The following is a 26064-nucleotide window of genomic DNA, read 5'->3' as shown; positions in this document are numbered from 1 at the left end:
TTGGTATGCAAAGGCCCTATCGTAATCTCTGCAGGTGTGCTTAAAGGGTAGTGCTGTACTACTCCTGTTACTCCCATGGCTGGAATTGTTTTACCAGTGGTTCTCATGCCCACGGTCGAATTTATCACTGACTTGGCCGCCCCCGTATCTACAAGGAAATTTAGAGATTTACCAGCTACATCAATTGTGACCTCGGGTTCACTTCCAAGGCTCGCAATTAATTTCACTGGCTGCAGACTACAGGTGTGGCCCCACCCCTATTGTATGTGGTGACCTCCCTGCATTGCGCTGGCAGCTATTACCTGTGAAGGGGGTAAATGGGAACTATCAGAGACTTGCCAGTCTCTTCTTGGGGGATACCTTCTTGTTTCCCCTGCGTGTGGCTCATAACTCCGTCTCTGCGGTCCTTGATCCCAATTTCGTGTGTCATGTCGTTGTCTAGGGGGTTGATATGATTTTTGTGCACTTTTCAATCTACAGTCTCGTGCAAAATGTCCCTCTTTATGACAGTAATAACAAGTTACCACATTTGACTTACCCACAGGGGTCTGAGACTTATGCTGAGTTGGCCTTGTGGTAAGGGCCTGTATACTTACGGCCATCAGCTTATCACTCTGCGACTCCCTGTGTCTGGTGATGTTCCGGTCATGATCAATAGCGGCCTCTCTCAAAGTAGCCACCGACAAACCTCGCCAACATGGTTGGGTGGTCTGTACCCTCGTCCTCAATACTTCCTTTAAACCATCCATTAACACGGATACTGCTACTTCTCTATGATTTACATTTGTCTTAATGTCTTCTATCCCTGTATACTTAGCCATTTCCTGCAGTGCCCGATGAAAATAATCAGCAGCTATTTCTTCCTCTTTTTGCTTGATGGAGAAAGTTTTGTTCCATTTAGCAACAGCTGGGAAATATACTCCCAGCTGCAAATTAATTATTTTCACATTATCTTGATTGTACTCCTAAGTAAGGGGTACCTCTTCATCTAGTCTACAGTCAGCTATAAATCTTGCTGAGTCGACATTGGAGGGTAAACATGCCCTCAGCAATATCCGCCAGTCTTTGTTATTGGGCTCCACAGTATTTCCTAGCTCTCTAATGTACTTCTGGCTTGCAACTAGATCTTTCCTAGGATCAGGGAATTCAGACACCATTGATCTTAATTCCGTTCGGGAAAAGGGGCAGTGCATGGCGATGTTTCTGACAGGAGTGACTCCTGAAGTGTCAGTTTTCCCATTTGGTACTGCAATTACCCTAACGGGATTAAGTTCAATAACATCATTCTGAGTAGATTCTACAACATGTGGTGTAATGGTTTCTGCATAGTGTACAGTGCCGTACTTACCAGTTGATACGACCTCACCTGTCCCTCCACTAGGGGCCTTTGATACTGCTCTTACTGGTTGGGCCGTGCCCACTGTTGTTTCTGCTATGGTGGCTGCTAGAGAGATTGCTGATATTGTTGTGGGTTCATCCTCTAGGTCACAATCCTGGGGAAAGTTTAAAACAGGGTACAGCTTGCACGAGTTAGTATTAGCATCAACAATCTTAGTTACATTATTCTTAACATCTATACAGTTACGAAGTGCATGTTTATCATACACCAGTGTGCCATTCTCTGTAACCACTTTCTCCTGTTATGTATGGTGGTGGTGGTGCGGTGGCTATCAGTTTCCTGATAGGGTTAGATCCAGCCGCTTGAGCCAATCCTCTTTGTATTTCACCCTCCTGTTGCCATAATTGTAAATAATCATAATGTTTGATCCGTCTCTTTGCAGATTTAATGAGACATATCCTTCTCCTTAGATTTTGTAACACCTCGGGGCTAAAACTGCCTACCCGTGGGAACTTTTCCCCGTCATGCACAGTCATTCTTTCCCATTCATCGCACAAAACCTCTGTGTGTGAACCGTATTTCTCACACATGATATACCTTGCCGACCCTATTGGCCGGTTTACTAAATCAACCTGAACCAGGGTTGATCGTCCCCTACCTGAACAACTGGCCCCCATCTTTGCAGGTGTTGCTTTCACTACCTCTGACCTTCAAATCAGGGTCTTCAGCGAACCCTTACAAAAACCAAGATGTCCGGGGTAGGCCGACGGTGAAAGTTTACCGAGTACCTTCACTCACTCGCCCACGTCGACCAATACGCCCACACGCTGCCTTAGCGCTGGCGTACTCAACCTAGGGCCCCTGCAACCTGAACCTCTATTTACTGGAACGTGTGGGTGTGATCCGAAGAGCACTTAACCCTTCCCAGTAAATATCAGTTGCTGGAGAATTCCTGAGTGACCAGCGAACCTCCCTTAAAATAAAAAAAATTACACAAATCACGTTAGAATGTACAAATAGCGTTTATGACCCCTCTAGCATACGCAAATGGTACTGGGTCAAGTTACAAACTAATGCACACAATTACATGCGGTACAATCGTACTGCACATAAACAACTAATCTTATGTGCGGAACGACCAGTGGAATCGAAAATTGTGGCTGCGAATTCCTTCAGCCAGAGCTTAATGGCCTATATGGGTATTGCACCAACCCTCCTGGGGTTGTGCTTCTTGACTCTATCTATAGCGGACTTCCTAGTCCGCTGTACCTAGACCTCCTGGTCTGTCTCTGGACCTCCTGGTCCGTTATACTCTAATGCTCTTATTTTAATATGTTTAACAAGGGATGCCTCCCAAGCCACCGCGCTGTCACTTTCACGAATGTACCTCACGAGAACTCGATTTCCTGTGGTTCCACCCAAAAATGAGAAACTTATATATATGTATACACACACTTTCACCTCATATACTCTTTACTTTCGTTTCTGCACAGAAATCCCTTTCATTCAGTATCGCAGTCTAGTCCCGAAAGGAGTTACAACTAGAGAAGGATTATTTACGCTAAAATTTAGGACACTGAGAGTGACTTGCGCTATTATCGCGTTGCCTCCGTATCGCCTACTAAAACAATACTATCGTGTGATTTGTATTACGTGGGCGTACCCGTACGCTTCGTTGCATAATATACGCTCCGTGCGTCGGTCCTTGCGTACGCTAGTCCCGCCCTTTGTCAGAGACACGTGTACGCAGGCCAGACACGTCCACAGTAACACAAGTAACACGTTTCTATCAATGCAAATGATATTTAACTGTAATCATTTACTGAACACCACACAGAACTTCCTTGTATCTTAGGCAAGCCGTGTGCGTGTTTTACAAATTACTTCCTTACGTATTAATTTTACTTTTAACTACCAATAGCAACAAATCTTTCTCAGGACGTTATCAATGATAAATGGCAAACAGGAAGGCGAGATGTGACATTACACAAATGAAAAATGCAGGTGTGTGCGTGTGTTGCGTACGCAATGTGTATCAGACAGAAATAAAACAGTTTTAAAAGACAATAGCGTACTGTTCTTACCTTCCGGTTCCGGATTCCACCAGCACTCCTACAGCGTAGCGATGCAGATGCTTATCTAGTCAGCACTACCGTATCCCTCACCACCAACACGGATACGAAGGGATACGCCTTCCCGCCCTTTGCTGACAGATAAAGTCTGCTTGTGTTCGCTAGAGCGGATATGTGGAGGACGGACGAGCCGCCAATTGATAAAGTTAAATTATTTATCTTATAACATTCACTATATATTGGTAAGAGACTCAGTACGCAATGGGCGTACGGGGTACCGTAAAGGTACGCACTTAGCGTAGCAGACGCTAGGCCGTGGTCGAGACGCACGAGTGGCACGTTCGCTCACGGCTTACGCTGGGTATCGAGCACGCTATAGGCGGTCCGAGTACCGTAATGCTACGCTACTAGCGTAGCGGACGCTGTGCCCACAAGAGGAACACGAGCGGTGCAGACGCTCACAGAATGACACACAGTAAACCTTGTATGCAACACAATGAAGGGATATACTTACACTGTAATGATATAACGCTTCTTAACCTTGTTAATATAAAAGCTGCTTGAGCGATTGAGACGCTCCGAATACCCTTAGCAATGTAATGATAAACACACAATACCTTGTAAGGTTCCAAAACCTTTATCTAGATGATTTTAGTATGTAAAAGGGGAAAACAGTTACAGCTTATACACTACAGCACTAACATAACACACCTAAACAGAATAACTGAACTTATACAATATACAACAGCGTAACAATAACAGAGAGAGAGAGAGAGAGTATGGCAAATACAAACAGAGAATAAGTTGGTTACAGAGAAAAACTTACACACGTGGGAATGACTTCGCCGGCGCAACCTGGACCAGGGCTCTAGCCTTCAGTGTGAAAACTTTGCAGAGTCTTGTGTCACCAAGCCTATTGCAAGCTATATTTATTTACTAACTCAAGACATACTACAATAGATACTGTGTGCTCTCTTTCCATTGGTTAGGGGGTGGGACATGTACTGCACCTGGGATCATTGGTTAGTTCAAGAAGTGATGGCTAGGACTTGTTAGTATTCTAAATTCCTCTTTGTCTGATTATATTGAGGAAAGCTATTGTTTTGGATCTTCCAAACAAACTCTGTCTCTGGGCTTTGTTTACCCCACCTTCAGTTGAGACAATTGACTACTCAGCACTCATTATTCTGGAGAGAAACCTGGTTCTATTCATAAACAAAGGTGTAAGCCCTCTTCATAGAATCTCAAAGCTTAGTGTAAATAAGGCTATTGTATTCAGTCTGTGGGAAAGAAATGACTGAATTCCATTCACCTACCCTGCACTTATGTGTAATTTATTCGGAATGCAATTAATCTTATTTTCTACTTCTGTGCATAACCATGAGCAGGAACTATGCGAATCCCTCTCAATTATCATAGGCACAACACCCCTTCAATACCCCACAGCTGGACACCATACACTACCCTCCAACCTTTGTCTGAGCCCTCCCAGCATGCAAAGAGGAATCTCTCTGTCCCTGAACCAGTTACACTAATCATACTTACAGATATTATTAAAGGGAATATTACCTATAAAATTCATTATTTGGATTAAATATGTAACGATCAAGTCGCCCACCAGACGCACACAAACTCTACCGTAAATGCACATACCACGCGCCTGAGCGCACGACCGTGGAGGCGTCATCACGCAACTGCGAATATGCGCACGCACGGGAGAGAATGTGCACGTGCAGCGGGCAAGCGCATGGGGTTAGTACAAGGCATCATAGGTCGCTATATTTTTCGACTTTTACAATCTTAAAAAGATTGGTACTCCACAGGAAGGCTGGAAGGGTTGGAAGAACAGAGAGGTCTAACTGAAGGTAAACAGTTCTGAAAGCAGTCTTGTCCCCAAGAGAGAACATCCATAGTTTGCCTATCTATGTGGGGATTGTGTCTGATTAACCATGGAAACCCTAGGATTAGTTCATGAGAGGCTTTAGGAATTACAAGGAAAGAGATTTTTTCTGAATGGAGAACTCCGACCTTCATCTTGAGAGGAATAGTACGAAAGGATATCATACCCTCTGGGATATAACTTCCATCCACTGCGGTAACAGAAATGGTACGATCCAAAGGAACCATTTGTATTCCAGATCGTTTGACCAGAGCTGACGTAATGAAGCTTTCGGCGGCTCCGGAGTCGAGTAGTGCAGGGATGAGAAGAGAAGAAGAAGGGAGCTCCAATTGGGTTAACAGGACAGACTCTTTCTTGGTATGTAATTCTGAGAATTCTCCTAGTTTGACCTGTCCAGCACAAACTAGGAGCGGGCGTTTCCCGGACGTAGACTGCAAGTTTTAACAAAGTGATCAGATGCACCACAATACAGGCAGAGGTTCCCTTGTCGCCGTCTCTGACGTTCTACATTGGAGAGGTGGGAGCGATTAATCTGCATGGGTTCTTCCACAGTTGGTGATGATGGTGTTGGTGGAAGAACAACTCTAGGCTTAGGGCGATCTGACTGCAACCTCTCCATACAGCGTTCTCTGTACCTCAGATCTAACTTATTGCATAAAGAAATTAGTTTATCCAACTTATCATGTACGTCCTGAGTTGCGAGGTCATCTTTGATCTTTTCGGAGAGACCGCTCCAGAAAGCTGCAATGAGAGCCTCCTCATTCCAGTTCAGTTCTGAGGAAAGGGTGCGAAACTGGATCACGTACTGACCGTACGCGTGCCCTGACGCAGGCGCAGGATCTCCAATGAGGCGGCAGAAGTCCTGCCCGGTTCGTCGAAGATTCTTCAAAAGGTGGCCATGAATTCTGGATAGTTAGATAAGATGGGATCCATCCTCTCCCACAAAGGTGAAGCCCATTCCAACGCTTGCCCGATAAGTAAAGAAATTATATAGGCTATTTTGGTTCGTGCTGATGGGAAGTTGGCCGACTGTAGTTCGAACTGGATTTCGCACTGGTTAAGAAACCCGCGGCATTGTTTTGGATTCCCATCAAATTTACTGGGAGGTGGCAAATGCAAACGTGGAAGTGGTACTGGTACAGGAGTAAGCAGGACCGGAGGTGCCAATGTGGGAGCAGCTGTAGATACTTGAGGTGCCGTCATGGCAACACAGAGAGAATCGAGACGTTCGGACATACTCTGCATGAACTGCACGATTTGAGATTGTGTGGCCTCCTGCTTACTTAAGCGAGACCAGATATCTGCAGTTGAATCCCCTCTTGAGGCCTGATCACCCGTCGAATCCATTGGGCCAGTGCTTACTGTCACGTCTGGCAGGGTTTGAGGATCCGGCAGCTGAGATTTGCCCGAGGAGGTAGCAGGCTGTGAATGAACCAGATGAGGGGGCTGGATATAGTTCCTTCGCATGGGACACGGAGCAATGAAGAACGTAGGTGGGGTTTGGGAGTCAATGGAAAGTATTTATTATGTACAGAGCTGAGGTAGGGAACTGAGGCTGAAGCACAATGGTTAAAGACGTGGCTGGAGGTGAAGAACTGCGGACTGTGATTAGAAAGACGAGACTGTAGATGATGAACTGTGGAACTGTGGATGGTAGTTGAAAACGTGGCTGGAAACAAGGACTGTGGACTGTGGTTTGGAAAACGAGGCTTGAAGATAATAATCTGCAGGCTGTGGTCAGTGGTACAAAGGCGTGGCTGGTGAAGGAGATCTATGGAGTGTGGTTTGAAAGACGAGGCAGAAGACCCGGGGCCGACTGTGCCCAAAGAGTCTTACTGGACCGGGTTTTCCAGGAGCGCTTCCACAGGCAGTAGCAGGCAAGAAACGGCAGGGCTGCAGCAGCAACAGAGAGCCGACCAAGCAGGATCAGGAGGAACCAAGATACAGCAGGAATCCTGGGAGCACAGGCTAAAGCACCTACAACAGGGTTGTAACTTGAAGCACTGGCATCCCTGTCCTAAACCAGCCCCCTTTTATAGGGAGAGCTTCCCCTGGATTGGCTGGAAGAAACAGGAAACAGGAACTATGCTTAAAACTTGGTCTCCAACATGGCGGCGCCCAGTAATGCAGACCTTTTTGCAAAGCCACATTGCTCACTGCCCCTGGTCTCCAAGCAACGGTTCAGCAAGAGCGACCCGCTGTAGCGGCGTCCCGCCGCTACGAGCGGACCCCCTCACCTCCGCTACTGCTGCCCACGGATCCGGCGCAGCAGCCCACCTCCACCGCTGCCAGCACAACGCCAAGGAAGCCAGCCCCGCGGCCCCAGCGTACCGGTAAGACTCCGGTCGCTGACACTCCAGACCTCAACCCAATAGAAAATCTGTACAATGAGTTGAAAGTCCGTGTTGCCCGGCGACAGCCCCAAAACATGACAGATCTAGAGAAGATCTGCATGGAAGAGTGGGCCAAAATACCTGCTACAGTGTGTGCAAATCTGGTCAAGAACTACAGGAAATGTTTGACCTCTGTAATTGCCAACCGAGGTTATATTACAAAGTATTGAGTTAAACTTTTTGATTGTCCAAATATTTATTTTCCGCAAGAATATACAAATAAATTCTTTAAAAATCATACAATGTGATTTCCTAGGTTTTTTTTTCCAGATTCTGTCTCTCACGAAGTGTACCTATGATGGAAATTACACACCTCTCTCATCTTTTTAAGTGGGTCAACTTGCACAATCGGTGGCTGTCCAAATACTTTTTTGCCCCACTGTATATGCCCCCAGTGCCAGATACACATGTCCCCAGTGCCAGATACATATGTCCCCACAGTGCCAGCTATGCCCCCAGTGCCAGATACACATGTCCCCACAGTGCTCACCAGTCGTTGTCGTCGCTCCCCCGCGCCCCGCTCACTGCGCTGCTGCTGCTGCTCACTCCGGCGGCGGTGTCTCTTTTCAATTAGGCGCCGGTCCGTGAGCCAATCAAAGCTCGCGGTCCGGCAGCCAATCAGGAGCCTTAGCTGCCGGTCCACGAGCTTTGATTGGCTCATGGGCCGGCGCCGAATGAAGAGAGACACCACCGCCAGAGAGGCGTGCGTGTGTCTGGGGCTGGGGACAACGGTGGACAGGAGCCGACCGAGCCACATGCGGCAGATGAAAGAGCCGCATGCGGCTCGAGAGCCGCGGGTTGGCCACCGCTGTATTATCCTATAGAAGGCGTTAGATAAATAAGTGGAATCTTATTTGTTGCTGCGGTCAACATCTCTGCTTCTAAAACACTCGCACTTTAGTAAATGTACCCCTCAGTGTCTGTACAGTATATGCTGAGATTTTGATTGGTCTCTGTACACAACCACTTTCAGCGACACAACGGCAACACTCCCATAACAGGCTCATAAGTCGCAGGAGCCTCCCTCTGCAGCCCAGCACACGTGGCTGGATCGGACCTTCCAAACCGATGGGCATTGCCGGCGACTTTCAAATGACAGTCAAATCCAAAGCTTAGTAAATGCTGTATTTTTCAGGACTTAATGCTGGCGATGACCATCGTTTTTTAATTGAGACCCAAACCAACACTTATTACATTCACCCCCAGGTGTCGTTGTAGCTTCAATTTTTTTTTTCATGATAGTGGTTTGCCAATATTTACTTATTAAATCATATTGCAGAACTTATTAAAGTTACAGTATGTAATATATGTAGAACTGTATGTAAGTTGAACAATTTTCTCTTCTTATTAATGTTTCTACTAATTAATGTTTTGATATGTAACTCACTGGTAACATTGCATATACCTTCACAGTGGTATCTATGACTACAGATGCTAGATCAGCACAGAGTCCAATTAAGGGTGGATATGGAGGCGGGGTGCCCTGGGCCTACCTCTCTCAGGCGCCCCCCAGGCTGAAGCACACATATGTCAAAAAGTGTGACTTGTCTTTTGTTGACATGTGGCCCTACTAGGCCCCGCAGTGTTGGAGGAGAGTGTGTGATTATAATGAAAGGTTCTCGGTCAATGATTTGGCTCAATCTGGTATCAATGTTATCTGTATCAATAACCACATATCTATGCCTACCAATTATCAGGCAGAAATAATCTATATATTGGAACATCGATAAAACATGCATACACACAGAAGAACCAACTGGCTGTGGTTCAGCCTACTGTCTAACTGCAGCTGGCAAGTTAGATACACTTCCGAACTAATGGAAGAGTGCGACAGCTATGCCTGCACTGTTACACGGTTTCCACCGTCCCTACTACTGTGGCAGAATTATCATTGCAGATGATATATCATATTTTCTATATCGATCCAAAATCACGCAAAGGTCAGACCTCAAAGATCAATGAGTATGATATATCGATCTTTAATGTCCATCCCTAGGGGTTCAGTATGATTTCCCGATGGACGGGATGCCAGCGGTCAGAATACCGACAGTGGCATCCCATGCATCAGAATCCCGACAGACCCCCAATTAAGCTCCCTAACCCTCACCTGTTCCCTACCCTAACCCTCCCTTGTGGGTGCCTAACCCTAACCCTCCCACCTTGCTGCCTGACCCTAACCCTCCCTTCCCCGCTGCCTAAACCTAACCCTCCATGCTTGGTGCCTAACCCTAACCTCCCCTGCTAAGTGCCTCTCTATCCGGTACCTAACCCCAGCTTTCCCATCCCTTAACCCTAATGGCCCATACACACGGTGAGATTCGGGCTATGACCGATTCTCACTATGCGACAGGGGCTAGGTCGGCACATAGTAGGTATCGCAAGAACACTCATTATGTGCTTGCGATACTGACTGTGCGATTTTGGCTAAGTGTCAATTTTGACTATCTTTTCTACGAGATAGTCAAAATTGATTTGCCTGCACAGTCTATCTATTCTTGCGATGCCGACCGCGCAGGACCGCGCATCGGCATCGAATCGGGATCGCAAGGTGACTTTCCCCTTGCGATCTGCACTAATTTTTCTTACGATTTTGACTATATAGTCAAAATCGTAAGAAAATATCTCACCGTGTGTACACGCCATAACCCCCCGTCTAATGGCTAAACCTATAGTAACACTCTTCCCGACGACGGGATGTGAGTGGGATTGGGATTCCGGGCGCAGATATTTAGACGCGGGATTCCGAGTCCTGTCGGTATTTAGATGCCAGTGTTCCTGCTGCGGACGGATTCCGGCATCGGTATTTCGAGCATCGGGATCCCGTCCGTCAGGAAGCTGACTGCATACCATCCCTAGAGGGGTGCTGTTCAGGCACTTGATGCCACGGTTTGCATTGTAGCTATCAGTAGCTGATTCCCGCTAGTCTGCATGGCAAATAGCCCAAGATTTACGAAAAAACTATCAAGTAAATGTCCACGTATCTACCATAAAGCATCGATTGATGGATCATGGCTTACTAGGTTGACGTCCGAGCTAGAAGACCCTTCATCAGTGTCAAGAATAGAAGAGCAAGGGTTGATTTTGCCAAAGAGCACCTAATCTGGATGGCCGCTGATTGGTCCAAGGTGTTATGGAGTGATGACAGCAAATGTAATCTGGTGCCCTCTGACAGAATAAAGTATGTCTGTCACACTAAAAAGATACAATACAAGGTAACAGGTACCCACTTTAAAATATGGTGAAGGACACTTTATGATTTGGGATGTTTCTCTAACAAGGTTGATGGTGCTCTCCACTGTGTGCAGGGAATCATGGGTTGGTTGGTTGGTTGGTTGGTTGGTTGGTTGGTTGGTTGGTTGGTTGGTTGGTTGGTTGGTTTACAAATAAATATGTGATAATAAACAAATATTACAAATTACAAAAAAACAACATGCACTGAAAGTGTATCTTCCAACAGCACCGCAATCCCAAACACCATTCCAGTATGACTCAGGACTACTTCCACAATATGAAAGTCAATGTACCATAGCAGCCAAGTCAAAGGGGGTCATTCGGACCCGTTCGCACGCAGCGGTTTATCGCTGCGGTGCAAACGGGTGTGCAATGCACATGCGCGGCGGGCGCAGTGCGCGATGTTGCCCGGCGACAGGGGTCACCGGGTTACAATGCGACTTACAGAGGAAGCGGTCGCAGAGCCGACCGCAAAGAAGATTGACAGGAAGGAGGCGTGCCAGAGCAGATCCGGACCGTTTGGAGCCGTTTTCGGGGAGTGGTGAGTAAAACGCAGGCGTGTCCAGGAGAACGGAGGGCGGAGGAGTGACGTCAAAGCCAGGCCCATCATCGCTGGATCCATCGCACAGGGTAAGTAGGTATAGGCCTAGTCAACTTTTGCTTGAAATTGTTTAGCTTAGCAGTGCTGCACAAGCGATCGCAGCCCTGCTAAGCTAAAATACACTCCCCCATTGGCGTGTACTAGTTGATCGCAGCAGCAGCAAAAAGTTGCTGGCTGCAATCAACTCGGAATGACCACCAAAGTCCCAACTTAAATCCCATTGGGCACTTGTGGGAAGAGCTAGACAGGCGTGTAAGGACACAAGAGTACTCAACCCTGGACACTTTTTTTTCTGTGCTCTACAAAGAGAATGGACAAATATTCTTTGGGAACATTTCAATCTTGTTGAATCTATGCCCCGGTGATGCCAGGCTGTATTATCAGCAGTTTTGCAACAAAGTACTAGTGCTGTTGCCTTGAAATATCCCATTCCGTTGCTATGGATTAATGAAAGGTTTTGTACTGTCAAAACAGGTATAAGCCTCAGTATATTGTGCTGTTTTATCATTATTTAGATAGTGATCAGTTTTGTTCAGTGGCGTAAGTTCGTCACAGTTGCCCGGAGGCAAGATAAATATTGGTGCCCCCCTATTTCCTATATTAAGATAAATATATGTATGTATGTGTGCGTGTGTGTATATATGTATATGTGTATATAATATGTGTGTGTGTGTGTGTGTGTGTGTGTGTGTGTGTGTGTGTGTGTGTGTGTGTGTGTGTGTGTGTGTGTGTGTGTGTGTGTGTATGGAGTATTCTGAAAAAAATTTATATACATTTAATTATCTTTTATTTTAAATCACACATTTCTTAGCAGTCATACCCAGGATTAGAACCCATGACCTGTTACACTAACAGCAGACACTTTACTAATGGAACTATTTGCTCCTGTATAGGAAGCAGGAGAATTCTAACTATATGAAGTTACGTGTAATTGTCAGAGAAGTAACTTCGTATAGTTAGAACTCTCATATTTCCTATACAGGAGTAAACAGCTTCATCAGTAAGGTGTCTCCTTCCAGTGTAATAGGTCATGGTTTCTAATCCTGGGTATGACACTTGTAAAATGTGTATCTACAGTAGGGGTGGGCAACATGCGGACCGCGGGATGGATGCGGCCCGCAAACCGATTCTGCCTGGCCCGCTGTCCCCCCACCAGTGCGCAATGACAAGCGGCCCGACTGGCTGAGCCGCTTGTCATTGCGCTACAGCAGCTCCGAGAGACGCGGCGCCGCTGAGGAAATCCCGGTCACGTCACAGGGGCTGCTGACCGGGATTTCCTTTCTGACGTCTCAGGCGCTGGGTGACGCGGGGGGGCGGAGCCACATCAAGAAGAGTGTGCCTGTGCAGCAGCCAGCGGATCTCTCATGCGGGCAGCGGGAGCTGATCTCTCCAGCGGGCAGCGGATCATCTGGGCAGCGGGAGCTGATCTGTCCTTGTTAAAACATCCAAGTTTAGTAAAGGTATAGCTGGCGCTTCCTGTTGAGGGGGCTGGGGAGACGAGTTGGGAGAGGAAGCAGCAACCTGTGTCCAGGGAGGGAGGGAGTCTGGTTTTTAAAAGTACTATATGGGTCCAGGGGAGAGGGGGAGGGTGGGTGGGTAGAGACTGCTATTCGAGTTCAGGGGAGGCGGGGGATATGGAATTCCCGATCCCACCCCCTCTGCCGCCAGAGCCCAGACATCACCCCCTCAGGTTACACTGAGCATCCCAACAACAGGTGCGCAGTTTACAGTGCAGCGTGACCAGTGAACACCCCTTCCCCCTGATGGAGCGTGAGCCACAGGCAATACTGCCCGATCCCCCTGCTGCCGCAGCTGCCGGAGTTTACGGTGAGCTGCGGGCAATACTGCCCGACCCCCCCTTCCCATCTCCATGCCGCCGCTGCAGTTTAAAGCCATCCTCCCGATCTTGAGCTTGTGACCCGCAGGCTGTAACGCCCAATCCCCCTGCAGCCGCAGGAGTTTACTGTGAGGCTGAGCTGTAATGCCCGGGCCCTCTCCCCCTCTCACTGCCAGCGCAGCATCTTAAAGTCCAACCCACCCCAAACATTACAGTGACCTGCGGGCTGTAATGCCCGCCCCCACTCCTCCCTGCCACTGCCATAACTTAAAGTCCACCCTCACTAAAGCTGACAGAGAGCCGTGTCTGTAACGCCTGATTCTCCCCCTCCCCTCAAAGTTTTATGTAAAAGGGGCACTCTGCCTGCCATAATGTGTAAAAGGGGGACTCTGCCTGCCGTAATGTGTAAAAGGGGGACTCTGTTTGTGGTAAAGTGTACAAGTGGACTCTACCTGCCGTACTGTGTAAAAGAGGGCTCTACCTGGCAAAATGTGTGCTAGGGGCTCTACCTGGAGTAATGTGTGCAAGTGGCGCTACTGTGCAGCGTAATTTGAATAATAGAGACTATTGTGCAGCCTAATATGAATCTGTATTATTTTGTGGCCACGCTCCTTCCCCATGAAGCCACACCCCTGTATGTTTGGCGCGTGGCTATGGCGGCCCTCGAATACTCATTGGAAAGTGTTAAGTGGCCCCTCAGCTGAAATAATTGCCCACCCCTGATCTACAGTATAATAATGAGGGTGTGATTTGTAAGGTGCAGGGACCAGTGAGGAAGTCGGCCACTGAAGAGATAGCAGCAGCTATCAATGAACTTAATTCAATAGTGTCACAGAAAGGGAGGAGAGGTGCCCCCTTCAGAGCAGGAGCCCGGCGGCAGATGACTCCGTTGCCTCCCAGAGTTCTGCCTCTGGTTTTGTTACCAATTTTAGTTATTTTGTACTAAGTTTATAAAATGGTTGGCTGCATTTGTTGACAGTTGGGAACAATACAGAATTATTGAAAATTATTTGTCAAAAGACTTTTGAGACCTACTGTATATGTGCAGTCAGATCAGAATTGTTAAATACAATAAAGTATTTTCTTACACTTGGCATTGTCCTCTAATGTATGTGATTAAGAAGACTTGACCCATAGGGGGTAATTCTGAGTTGATCGCAGCAGCAAGTTTGTTAGCAATTGGGCAAAACCATGGGGGTCATTCCGAGTTGTTCGCTCGTTATATTTTTCTCGCAACGGAGCGATTAGTCGCTAATGCGCATGTGCAATGTCCGCAGTGCGACTGCGCCAAGTAAATTTGCTATGCAGTTAGGTATTTTACTCACGGCATTACAAGGTTTTTTCTTCGTTCTGGTGATCGTAATGTGATTGACAGGAAGTGGGTGTTTCTGGGCGGAAACTGGCCGTTTTATGGGTGTGTGCGAAAAAATGCTACCGTTTCTGGGAAAAACGCGGGAGTGGCTGGAGAAACGGAGGAGTGTCTGGCCGAACGCTGGGAGTGTTTGTGACGTCAAACCAGGAACGAAACTGACTGAACTGATCGCAGTTGCCGAGTAAGTGTGGAGCTACTCAGAAACTGCTAAGAAGTGTCTATTCGCAATTTTGCTAATCTTTCGTTCGCAATTTTGATAAGCTAAGATTCACTCCCAGTAGGCGGCGGCTTAGCGTGTGCAAAGCTGCTAAAAGCAGCTTGCGAGCGAACAACTCGGAATGAGGGCCCATGTGCACTGCAGGGGAGGCAGATATAACATTTGCAGAGAGAGTTAGATTTGGGTGGGTTATTTCGTTTCTGTGCAGGGTAAATACTGGCTGCTTTATTTTTACACTGCAATTTAGATTTCAGTTTGAATACACCACACCCAAATCTAACTCTCTCTGCACATGTTAAATTTGCCTCCCCTGCAGTGCACATGGGCCCTCATTCCGAGTTGTTCGCAGCGGATCATCGCATCGCAAACGGCAGGAAAACCTCAAACTGCGCAAGCGCAAAAGCGGAAATACGCATGCGCAAAGATAGCAATACGACACTTGTGCAGAATTACTATAAGAAAAACTGCTCGTAATATGAAAACGGGGAGTGACGGAGGCGTGGCAGAGGCACGGCTTCGCAATCCTACGAAATGGGCGTGAAAGTGGGCGGCTAGTGTGGGAGTATGCATCCAGCAGTAGGCGTGTTTTTGGCAAAAATGCGTATCCTATGTTAAAAGTACATATCAAATGTTCGCTATCTTGACGCAGCCGAAGAGTGAGTCTGCAGCTACTCAGCACTTGCGAAGTACTGTTACAAGTGTGTGTCTGCTCTAATTAGCAATTAATTAGCAACTAAATTCACCTGTTGAGCATTTACTCGCAAAACACTGCTCTTACAAAATAATACAAACAGCAATTATATGGCCACTTAATATTTGTATTGTTAGCACAAACAAATCTGACACACTCACAAATAATGCACTGTATTTTTTGTACAAATAAAAATTAACTGATGTTAAATGCATGTTTTAATTATTTGTTTAATAATCTCAAATGTGACTAAACAAACTTATAAACTACATCAGCTAAATCTTCTCGACATAGACATATTCCTTTGTACATACCAAATAACATGAGCACCATAAGGCAGCCTACATTTAATGTGACTTAATATGTTTGTGTTGTTTTTTTGGGGGGGAATATGTGTCCATATCTAATACTATGGCATGTTGCCCCTAGTAACCCAAGTTTTTTTTTTTTTGTGTGTTTTTTATATGGTAAATTAAGTGTTGTGCAAGGCATACAGATTTAAAATTACACTATGCAATGTTTGTCTTAATATTCTGATTGTTCCCTTGTTCCACAAATGTCAATATGCCATGTTCAAGTTTACAGGGCACAGTTTTCATGAGTGCATAACCTTTAATAAAACACACAAACAATTGTAAAGTAATTTTTTTTTACTTCAAAAAAAGTTCAAAATCAACAACACAACATGGCTACAAATGAGCATCACATACAGAGATGGACATTGCAGTAAGCAGATGGCATTGGGCAAATGCACATAGCAGAACCCAGTACTACGGTAACCCCTTCTTCTGACAAAATATGATGTTTTCAATTAAGTAAGTGAACCCCCAGCCAGACTAAACTTTTAGGGGAACTGAGGTAGATTCCGGAACAAACACACAAACACAAACATACACAGCACGCTAGGAAGAGGAAGATGGCTCAGGTGTAGGCACAAATAACTCACAGGCTACAATTTAAAGAAAACCTTTCACTTTGAGGGAGTTCTACATTCTGGCCACACAAGCCAAAATAAAAAAAATACATTGAGGCAACATGTAAAACATGGGTGCTGCCCATCTGGAGAGACATCACTTTCTCTTTCCCCCCCCCCGCCTGATGTAGTTCTTCTTGGCTTGGTCTGCGGAGCGACCTTCGAGGGCCCTGCCCAGTGGGATGTTCTTCCTGGGCAGGGGGAGGGGAGGGAGCCGATGTGGCTGGCTCTCTGCCACTGTGGGCAAGAGAGACAGCGATGTCCTGGAGCCCTTGCCGAATCGAATTGGCAAGTTCATGGAAGGAGGAGGCGAGTTGAACTTGGCCCTGCCTGATCTCTGCCAGACCTTGGCAGAGTTGAGCTACACCTTGCTCCACACTGGTTCTGTGCTCAGTGAACCGGACAGGTATCTGGCTTACCTCCCGGAGCATCCTGTCCTGAAAAGCATTCAGGCTCTCACCATACCTGGCTATTTCAGTCAGGATTTCCGGGATAGCAGAGGGTTGGGTGGGGGGGCCAGTTGGAATCTGGATGGGTGGGATTTATGGTCCCACACTGCCAGACACACTAGGTCCCTCCACCTCAGCCTCGGCCACATAACCCTCCTGTGACTCTACCTGCTCACCCCCCTGTGCTGTGTTATGTGCAAAGCAAATAGAAGAATGAGTGGAAAAAGAGTAGATAAAAACAATATGAGACTTTTGTATCCAAAAAATAAATAAATATGTGTGTAAACTTACCTGGCAAGTCATGTGCATGGAGTATTTCAGGCAGGTCCGTGTCCATATAAGACACCCCAACCCCCTCCTCGTAGCTTACACAGTCCATCGCTATCTCCTCCAGATCTGTGTATTCCACAGTGGCAGCTGGTCCTCCCCCTGTTGTCCTCGAGGCATTCCACTCCGCAGACCTCTTGCCCTTCAGGCGGGATTTGAAGTCGGCCCAACTACATATGTGGGGAAATATAGGGGCATGGTAGTGTTAAATTATGAAAACCTGCTTTAATATATAGTACACATGTTATGCATTTGGTTGCTATAGGCAACATCACATCTAAGTAACTTTTTAATAATACTTGGCACAGAAAATGGACTGGCAATATACACTTACCGTCTTCTAACTTCCTGCGAGGTGCGGACTATTGAGCCGACTTCATTAATAGAATTAGTGATGTCCCTCCAAATTCTGTCTTTGGTTGCAGCACCCATGTTTTTGGGTCCTCGATGTATTTTTTGCATGGCCTGTGTGACCAAAATCCGTAACTCCCTCTTAGTGAAGGCGGGCTGTCTTTTCTTTTTTTTGGAAGTAGCCTGTGAGCTACCGTCCTGACCTTCCTCACCATCTTCCTCTTCACTAGCTGCTTGTGTAGTTTGTGTTTGAGCTGCTAGTCCAGAATCACCCTCAGTTTCCCCACTAGCTATGTCTGGCAGGGGATTCACTCCTAACTCCTGGGTAGCAGAAGAAGGAGTTTGTATAGTACTGGGTCCTGCTATTTCAGAGTCAGCATTGGCAAACTCAAGCATCTGCCTCCGCAGTGCTAAGCTTCTATGTGCTAAAGCTGCCATCTGCTTCTGCACCTCGTCCATCTCTGCTGCCGTCTGCTCACGAGTAGCCATGTTGCTGGTGGCATGTGTGTATGCACGAGTGTTAGCTATTTATAGCTGCGTGTGTTTTCCGGTGCGGAATTCCGCGCAGGTGTATATTATGCAAATTGGTCCACTAATTGTTGCACTGGCTATATAAGCACCCTGCATGCAGCCTGTGTGCGTGTATGCTGAAAATTACTGAAGCAAGGTGGACATTTCTGAGAGCACATTTCTGAGTGAGTTTAGAGAGTATTTTTTATTGTTTCAGTACAGTTTTTTTATGTAATATTCTCCTTTTCATGTATGTTGTGTAAGATTGTTGTATCCAATGGTTTTTAATTTTTAAAATGTTTTTATTTTATATATATGTGAAGACTAATATGTTTATGATTTGAAGCCATATCTGAATGATATGTGTGTGTGTGTGTGTGTGTGTGTGTGTGTGTGTGTGTGTGTGTGTGTGTGTGTGTGTCCGCGGGTGCGAATCTCCGCCCATGAGAGAAGTGTACAAACTGTCCTGCACATCAATGTACACATCAATAAAGTTTATTACAGATGACACCATACATTTCCAACCAATCACATGCAACCACAAACTATAAATATAAGCCCATATATGGAAAACGCCATTGCCATGATGCGCGCAGCAGCATTCACACGCCGCGAGCTGCGCGTCCTGGTGGCAGTGATGGACCGCCGCGTAGGCCCTTTGTCCCAAATAGGGTAAAGCGCGAGGCCTACGCAAAGGTCCGCCGCTTATTGAGGACCCGCGTCCGCAGCAGGCGGACCATCATACAGTTGGAGAGGCGGTGGAGCGACCTCCGCAGGCGTACGCCGGACCGGTTGGCGGAGCTCCGCCAACAAATCCATAACCTACGTAGGCGCAGTAAGTAAAATATAACAGTACATAGACTTGCATAAACTTTGCCTACTTTCACTAAGTGAGAGTGTGAAAATTAGCACACTTACAATAAACTATTGTAGAATAAACATGACAGTGTGTGTGTGTGTGTGTGTGTGTGTGTGTGTGTGTGTGTGTGTGTGTGTGTGTGTGTGTGTGTGTGGTAGGGCAAGCAGTACTGTCTGTATATCAAGGTGCTTCTGCAAAAGTGAATGTTGATGTGCATAATTGCTACACAGGCTGTCAACTGAACCCAATAACTTGCTCAGTGGGTTTATTCTTATAATGTGGGTGGTTTTTGGAACTGGTGATGTTGCCTATATCAAACAATCAGATTCTATATATTATCTGATAGAAGCAGCTTAATAAAGTTTACGTATAATCTGATTGGTTGCTATGGGCAACATCACCAGTTTAAACATTTTACAAACTTATTAATGTTACCCCTGTCTCTTTAACATGGGACAGAACAGAGTAATAGGAATATGCTGATGTTGTAAATGTATATGCTAAAACCTAAATATTACATATGTCATTCTAGGGCGAGAACAACGGCAAGCTGCTGCTGCTGCTGGGAGGCAACACCAGGCCCCTTCTCAGGCCCCCTCCCCTTCTGTCTCCCCCTCTCCAGCCCACTCCCCCTCTCCTGCCCACACCCCCTCTCCAGCCCACACCCCCTCTCCAGCCACCTCACCCTCTCCGGCCCAATCCCACTCTCTTTCCCAATCCCCCTCTCCAGCCCAATCCCACTCTCTTTCCCAATCCCCCTCTCCAGCCCAATCCCACTCTCCCGACCAATCCCCCTCTCCAGCCCAATCCCACTCTCCCGACCAATCCCCCTCTCCAGCCCAATCCCACTCTCCCAACCAATCACCCTCTCCGGCCCAATCCCACTCTCTTTCCCAATTCCCCTCTCTGCCCCCCTCCCCCTCTGTGTCCCAAAAAAACACTCCACCACCCTCACGCTATCATTCCCAAACCCCCTCTGTAAGGTCCTCCCCCTTCCATACTCTTACACAATTAGACCCTCCTTCCCCATCCTGCCTCCTTTATCCATCCAGCACCCATCCCCCATCCAGCCAACCTCACCCATCCAGCCTCCATCCCCCAGCCAGCCACCGTCGCCACCATGTGAATGGGCAGCAGAGGCCCCGGAGCCACTTGAGGGAGGTGGGCAAGTGGCAGAGGAGAGTAAGTTCACACACATTCCTTAATTTTTATTTTTGTTAAAAAACGACACATTCAAATAAATGCAGTGTTGTACTGTGGCCAATCTTTTGTCAAGGTTAAATGCTTGTCTTCTTCATCATGGTATGGATGATGCATTTACATTTGTGTAAGGAACATTATATGTACAGTGTCTACATCTGCAATGTTGAGGATGGCCACTCTGGGTCGCCAATCATTATGTCGACAGGTTTGGCTGCACAACAGGGTTTGTATGTGATACATTATATGCAAAACATTTAGATGTGAGTGGTACTTTTTGTGTGGTTTTACTTTTACAATTGTGCCTGGGTATTGCAAGATTTTCAAATTAAAGTCGCAGGAGTCACTTTGTTAGGCAGGCTAAGGACACAGTGATTTGTGTTGTGAAAGTTACACTCCGACTATTTAGGATTTATACATTTATAAAGCTGTTTGACCTTATGTTGTAAGGCAGGCTTTCATGGAGTGTGGGCATGCTACAATATGTGGTCCTTCTGAAGATGTTGATATGCAGTGTGATGATGCAGGGCCAACCCCAAAAAAGATAAGTTGGCTTCACTCCAGATGTGAATGAATGCCAACATGGTGTTACATTTACTAAGATGGTAGTTCTCTTTAAGATGGGATGTTGCCCATAGCAACCAATAAGATTATACTTGTAATTTTTTAGACCCCTTCTACAAGATAATATGTTGAATTTGAATGGTTGCTATGGTCAACGTCCCATCTTAAATAAAACTCCCATATTAGTAAATGCACACCATGGTGTTACCATTAAAATATAATAATTTACCAAAAACATTGCTGAGCAGCCTTGTGTGTTGTTCTGCTACTGATTTATCCTTAAAACAGCCATGATGTAGTCACTTTGCCATTAAAGCAGGCCTGTCCAAACTGCGGCCCTCCAGCTGTTGAGAAACTACACATCCCAGCATGCCCTGACACAGCTTTTGCATTCTCTGATCCTAAAACTGTGTCAAGGCATGCTGGTATATGTAGTTTCACAACAGCTGGAGGCCCACAGTTTGGACATGGCTGCATTAAAGTGTGCTTTGTGCCTTAATTGTATAATATGTAATGTGAATAAGTTAGTAATGTTTTCTTTGCATCTTCATTTCAGATGTGGCAGTTGGAGATCCCAGCAGTTTGCCGGAGATTGTTTCCCGCCTTAAAGGCAATCTGAGGGCCGTCATAGCGGACTTAGAACTTTTGGATTAATTTTTTTTTTTTTTAATATTTACATTAGCTTAAAAAATAACAAAAAACAAAAAATAAAATTGATTTTGAAGTTAAGCGGGTGTTGTGTTTATTAATGCTATTTTGGCAAAACAGATTTGCATGCATAAATTGGTGAGCTAAAACACGTCACATATCTTATTTCTGAATATTTAATTAAAATTATAAAAAAAAATAATAATAATAATAATAATTAGGAGCTTATTGTTTACAAAAACATGTTAACACATTTATTCACACTCTACACCTCTACAACAACAAAAAAAAAACCAGGCACATTTACCACATCTATATTTTTATTTACTTCTTTTAAATGTTGATGTCCAATTATGCCTACAAAGTGTTATTCAGGTATTCTTTGAAGACTTAATTGGTCATGACCATTATCATTCATTACACTAATTGGATTCGTAATTGAGGAAGGTTTGTGGAGTTTAAACTGAAAGGTGTAATTTAACTTTAAAGAAAAAAAACCCATTGCTGTGCGTTTTTTAGCTAAAGCGTGTGCAATTTTAACAGGAATGTGTAAATCTACGATAAGTTAGGATTTTTACGATGAGGTTTGTGGTAATGCGATGGGTTCGCATTAGTGCGATGTCATTTGGCATACGCCTACTTTATGTAATACTGCGTACGAAATAGCAAAAACACGTTGAGGGCGGATATTCGCTATTTTGCAACATGTTCGCAATTTTGCTCATACCTTGTGCGTACGAAAAAAATAGCGAACAACTCGGAATGACCACCATGGTTTTGCCCAACTGCTAACAAAATTCCTGCTGTGATCAACTTGGAATTACCCCCTCAATTCTAAAAAGAGGTTATCGTAGCAGTCGGAGGTTTTGCAGTCCTCTATTAACATTGACCGAAATTAACGCTTGCCTGCAAGTAAACTTCAAATATGATAACCAGTACAATCACTCAGTTTGTGTAGGACAGTAAGCAAAGGGGTTATTTTGATTAGACTGAGTTAGGTAATTAGGATATTAATAAAAATGAATGGAATGAATTGATGTGGGGCTTATTTAATGTGAGTTAATGATCATAAAGGAGTTATGATATATTGGTTTGTTGTGGTGATGCTACAGGAGTTAATGATTTTGATTGAAGAATGACATACTGTATGTGGAAACAAAAATGCTCTCTAAAATATAGCATTCACTGGGAGTCTTTCTTTACTGTATGAATGTCACTGGGATACTCTCTGTATTATATTGACTCTCCGAGATAGGGGTTTTTAAAAGTTAGAAAGTATGATTCACAACAGGGGCGGATTGGGCCACCCAGATACCGGGCTACAGTACTTTCCACTGGGCTGGACCCCACTGGCCAGCCCCCGTCTCTCATTAGCAGCTGCTGCCCATTGTCACGCAGTCGCAGACAGGCTTAGTGGGCATTGGTGATCAGTGAGGCTGAGGTGCAATGTCTTTGTAGCCATATGTCTGAGGAGTGACTGTGTGTGTTAACCAGGCTGAGCAGCAGCAGTAGTGTCGCTGTAAGTCTGTTTGGCCATAGCCGCACGGTCTGGTCCCTCACATTTTCAGAGACAGTCCTGTGTGGCCATCCAAAAGCCTCTTCTTCCTCCCAGCTTGCATGATTGATGGCAGTGGCAGCCAGTCAGCTGGCACCAAATCCATCTCCCTCACTTTTTGATGAATGATGGCTGCACCAACTAGTCAGCAGCTAGGAGCTACCAATAGATGGAAAAGGGCCGTCCTCCACAAATTAACTGTCCTGGCCCCCAACGTTATTACTGACCTGACAATGCTGACAATGTCTATTCACCGAGAGAGAGGGACTGGGGGCATGACCAGCTGCTCACATAGGGGTCTATTCAATTAATCCGACAAATCGGAAAATCGGATTAGCCGATAATCCACGTATTTTGTCGAAAATTTTTTTTTGACAGATTTTTAGCCCATTTTCGACAATGACGATTCAACTTAAAAAAAGTTGGATCGGCATTGTTGAAAACCGGGCAAAACCTGTCGGAAATGCCTTAAAATTTAATACTGAAGTGTCGGATCCTCTCCGTTGGAGAGGATCCGACACTAATTGAATACTTCCCTAAGTGATGAAAATGGGGTGTGGCTCACAATAGCAGCACATCACATGAGGCAAATCCCCTAGCCACAAGGTCCCATGGTGCCTGCATCTGTCCCTCTTTCACCACCAGCCGAAGTTGGGAAATGTGTAATAATAATGATAAAGAAAACAAATGGGAGTCATCCCTCCACCCAAATTGATAACCAGCCCTAGACCTCTAAACTCAGGCTGGTTGTGGGGGTTCCCCTACTTTTCACTTACCAGCACTAGGGGTACACATTCAGAATGTTGATTTTCCCAGTGTTGACAATAACATAATGCCAACAGACAGAATAGTCGTTTGTTTTTTTACTGACTTTAGAGATAGAGTGGAATTATGGTTAAGGTAAGGCTGCAGTTAGGGTTACTTACCTCGTCAATGGAAAATGCATAATCAGCATGCTGACTCTTGACGATATTGAAAATGTCGAAATTTCATATGTAAACCTCCAGTTCACAATGACATACTGAATATTGAAATTTAGACGATGTCGACATTCAAAATGTTGATATTTTGTACCACACCCCACTAGGTGACTCTATAGCAGGGAGAAACGCAGCGTAGGGTCTCCCTGCTATATTGTCAGCCAGCACTTAATGGCAGGGAGTGGATTTAGGGGTGAGAGCGCCCATAGGCACAACAGTAACGGTCTCTAATCTCACCCTGGGGCTGCCTAATTTAATCCCTTATTGATTGGTTATAAGACCTCATTTGATGATAACAAATTTAATAGAATGATTAAAAGTGCGACTAACTATGACATTTTTTAATTTTTAATTATGTATACATATTTACTAACTGGGGCAGCTTAAAGGGACACTATGTGTATGTCCCACCTGCTTCCACTCCATTTAAGATGGCATATGGTACAGTGCAGTGGAAATATTTTGCACTTATTGCTACCTTTTGGGCTGACTTTACCAACACAAGCATCCAAGTGCTGTCCTCTAACAAATGCCTAATGGGAAATTCACCACTGCTAGAGTGGTCAGCTCAAGGCTGGAATCCCTAGGGAAGTGGGGTCCCTCCTCCCTAAGAACAATGAGCCCTGAGCTGAATGCGTGTATTAGAACTGCACTTTCCATGTAGCTGAGAGATCCAGATCCGAATTAAGGCTATGGGGGGTCCCGGGGCACTTCAAATAGCGAGGCCCCTAATAAAGAGGCAGATGAAATATATATACTGTATATACGATATATATTTTTCTGCAGCGGGGTACACTGGTATTCCACAGGAAATAACATCAGGGTGCAGAGTTGGATCTTGATTCGAGGCACCATCAGGCTAAAGCTTTGACTGTTCCCAGGATGCACTGCACCACCTCCTCTATATCCCCACCTCCATGCACTGGAGCTCCGTTTGTAAGTTGGTGCCTTCAGTGCAGGCAGCTAACAGGGAGGGCTGCGCTAGGCAGCCCTGAAAAGAGCTTTTCTGACAAGAAAGAAGATTTCAAGGGCCGCAGCATAGTCACTTGGTGCTATATGTCATACTGACATATCGTGCTGCAGCTCCCTCACCTCCCCCACCGGCGCTGTATACTCCCGCGCCCTGGTTGCCGGGTACTTACAGCGGAGGACACACATACCGCTGCTGCTCTCCAGGATCGCGTGGCCGCACGATAGGGACGTGGTAAGAGGGGCCCCCAGGCGGGACCCGCCGAAATCGCGATCCGGTCGCAGTCTCCGGAGACGGACCGCGCCGCTGGCATGGACACTGTGGCCATGCTGGAACCCCACTATATCCACCAGGGCAAGGAGCACAGGTTGGATTTACTAAAATCTGTTTAGTATAGGCTCCATAGTACCCGGTGGTGAAGTCCAGCAGAGTGGATAAGGCGCTGACCTTTAGCCCCTTCCCCAGCCCCAAGCGCCATCTACAGCAGATGTTCCCGCCCTGGAGCTGCATCTCTCCCTCACTCACTCCCTGTCAGCATTTGGGCGCCATTACACAGAGCTGCGCTAATTCTGGGACTGCTGGACACTGTCTCCTCTGTAAAGCCGCTTGCCTCATCAGCGCTGTGCATTTACAGGACACTTAAGTATTCTACATGTCGTTTAGACAGTGTTAGTTAAGAACAAGTGCATAACTACAGGGATATTTAGTACAAGTATCCTGTGATATACATCCAGTATTTACTGTGTATTGTTGTATCTGTATACATACATAGCTTTACTTAGCATTGATAGTCCAGTGCAGTTTTATTGTTGTTTGTAATAATTTCTGCATTGTACATGTGACTGTGTGTGCTAGTAGCTGCTGTGTGGTTCCTATTCCGTGTATCTCACACATATTGCTATCCCTATATTCTGTACCCTGACGGGGCTAAGTGCATCAGGGTCTTATATATATATATATATATATAGGGAAAGAATTGAGGCGGCACTCAGGAGACTTTAAACAACATTCATATAATTGTGCAA

The 26064-nt window shown here is 45.8% G+C and overlaps 1 long non-coding RNA gene across 1 annotated transcript in view; it reads left to right on the top strand.

The window, feature by feature from the left end:
• The window catches only part of LOC135056542 (uncharacterized), a 30724-nt gene extending 9109 nt beyond the window's left edge, over positions 1-21615 (top strand). Inside the window, exons 2-3 of the long non-coding RNA XR_010244006.1 lie at positions 19655-20304; positions 21443-21615. This is a non-coding gene — a long non-coding RNA (uncharacterized LOC135056542). The remainder of the gene's footprint in view (positions 1-19654; positions 20305-21442) is intronic.
• Positions 21616-26064: the final 4449 nt, after the last annotated feature.

This window comes from Pseudophryne corroboree, chromosome 3, assembly GCF_028390025.1.
Source record: "Pseudophryne corroboree isolate aPseCor3 chromosome 3, aPseCor3.hap2, whole genome shotgun sequence".
NCBI classification, from domain to species: Eukaryota; Metazoa; Chordata; class Amphibia; order Anura; family Myobatrachidae; genus Pseudophryne; species Pseudophryne corroboree.
The sequence above is the reverse complement of the archived record's forward strand: the minus strand, read 5'-3'. Positions and strand labels throughout refer to the sequence as shown.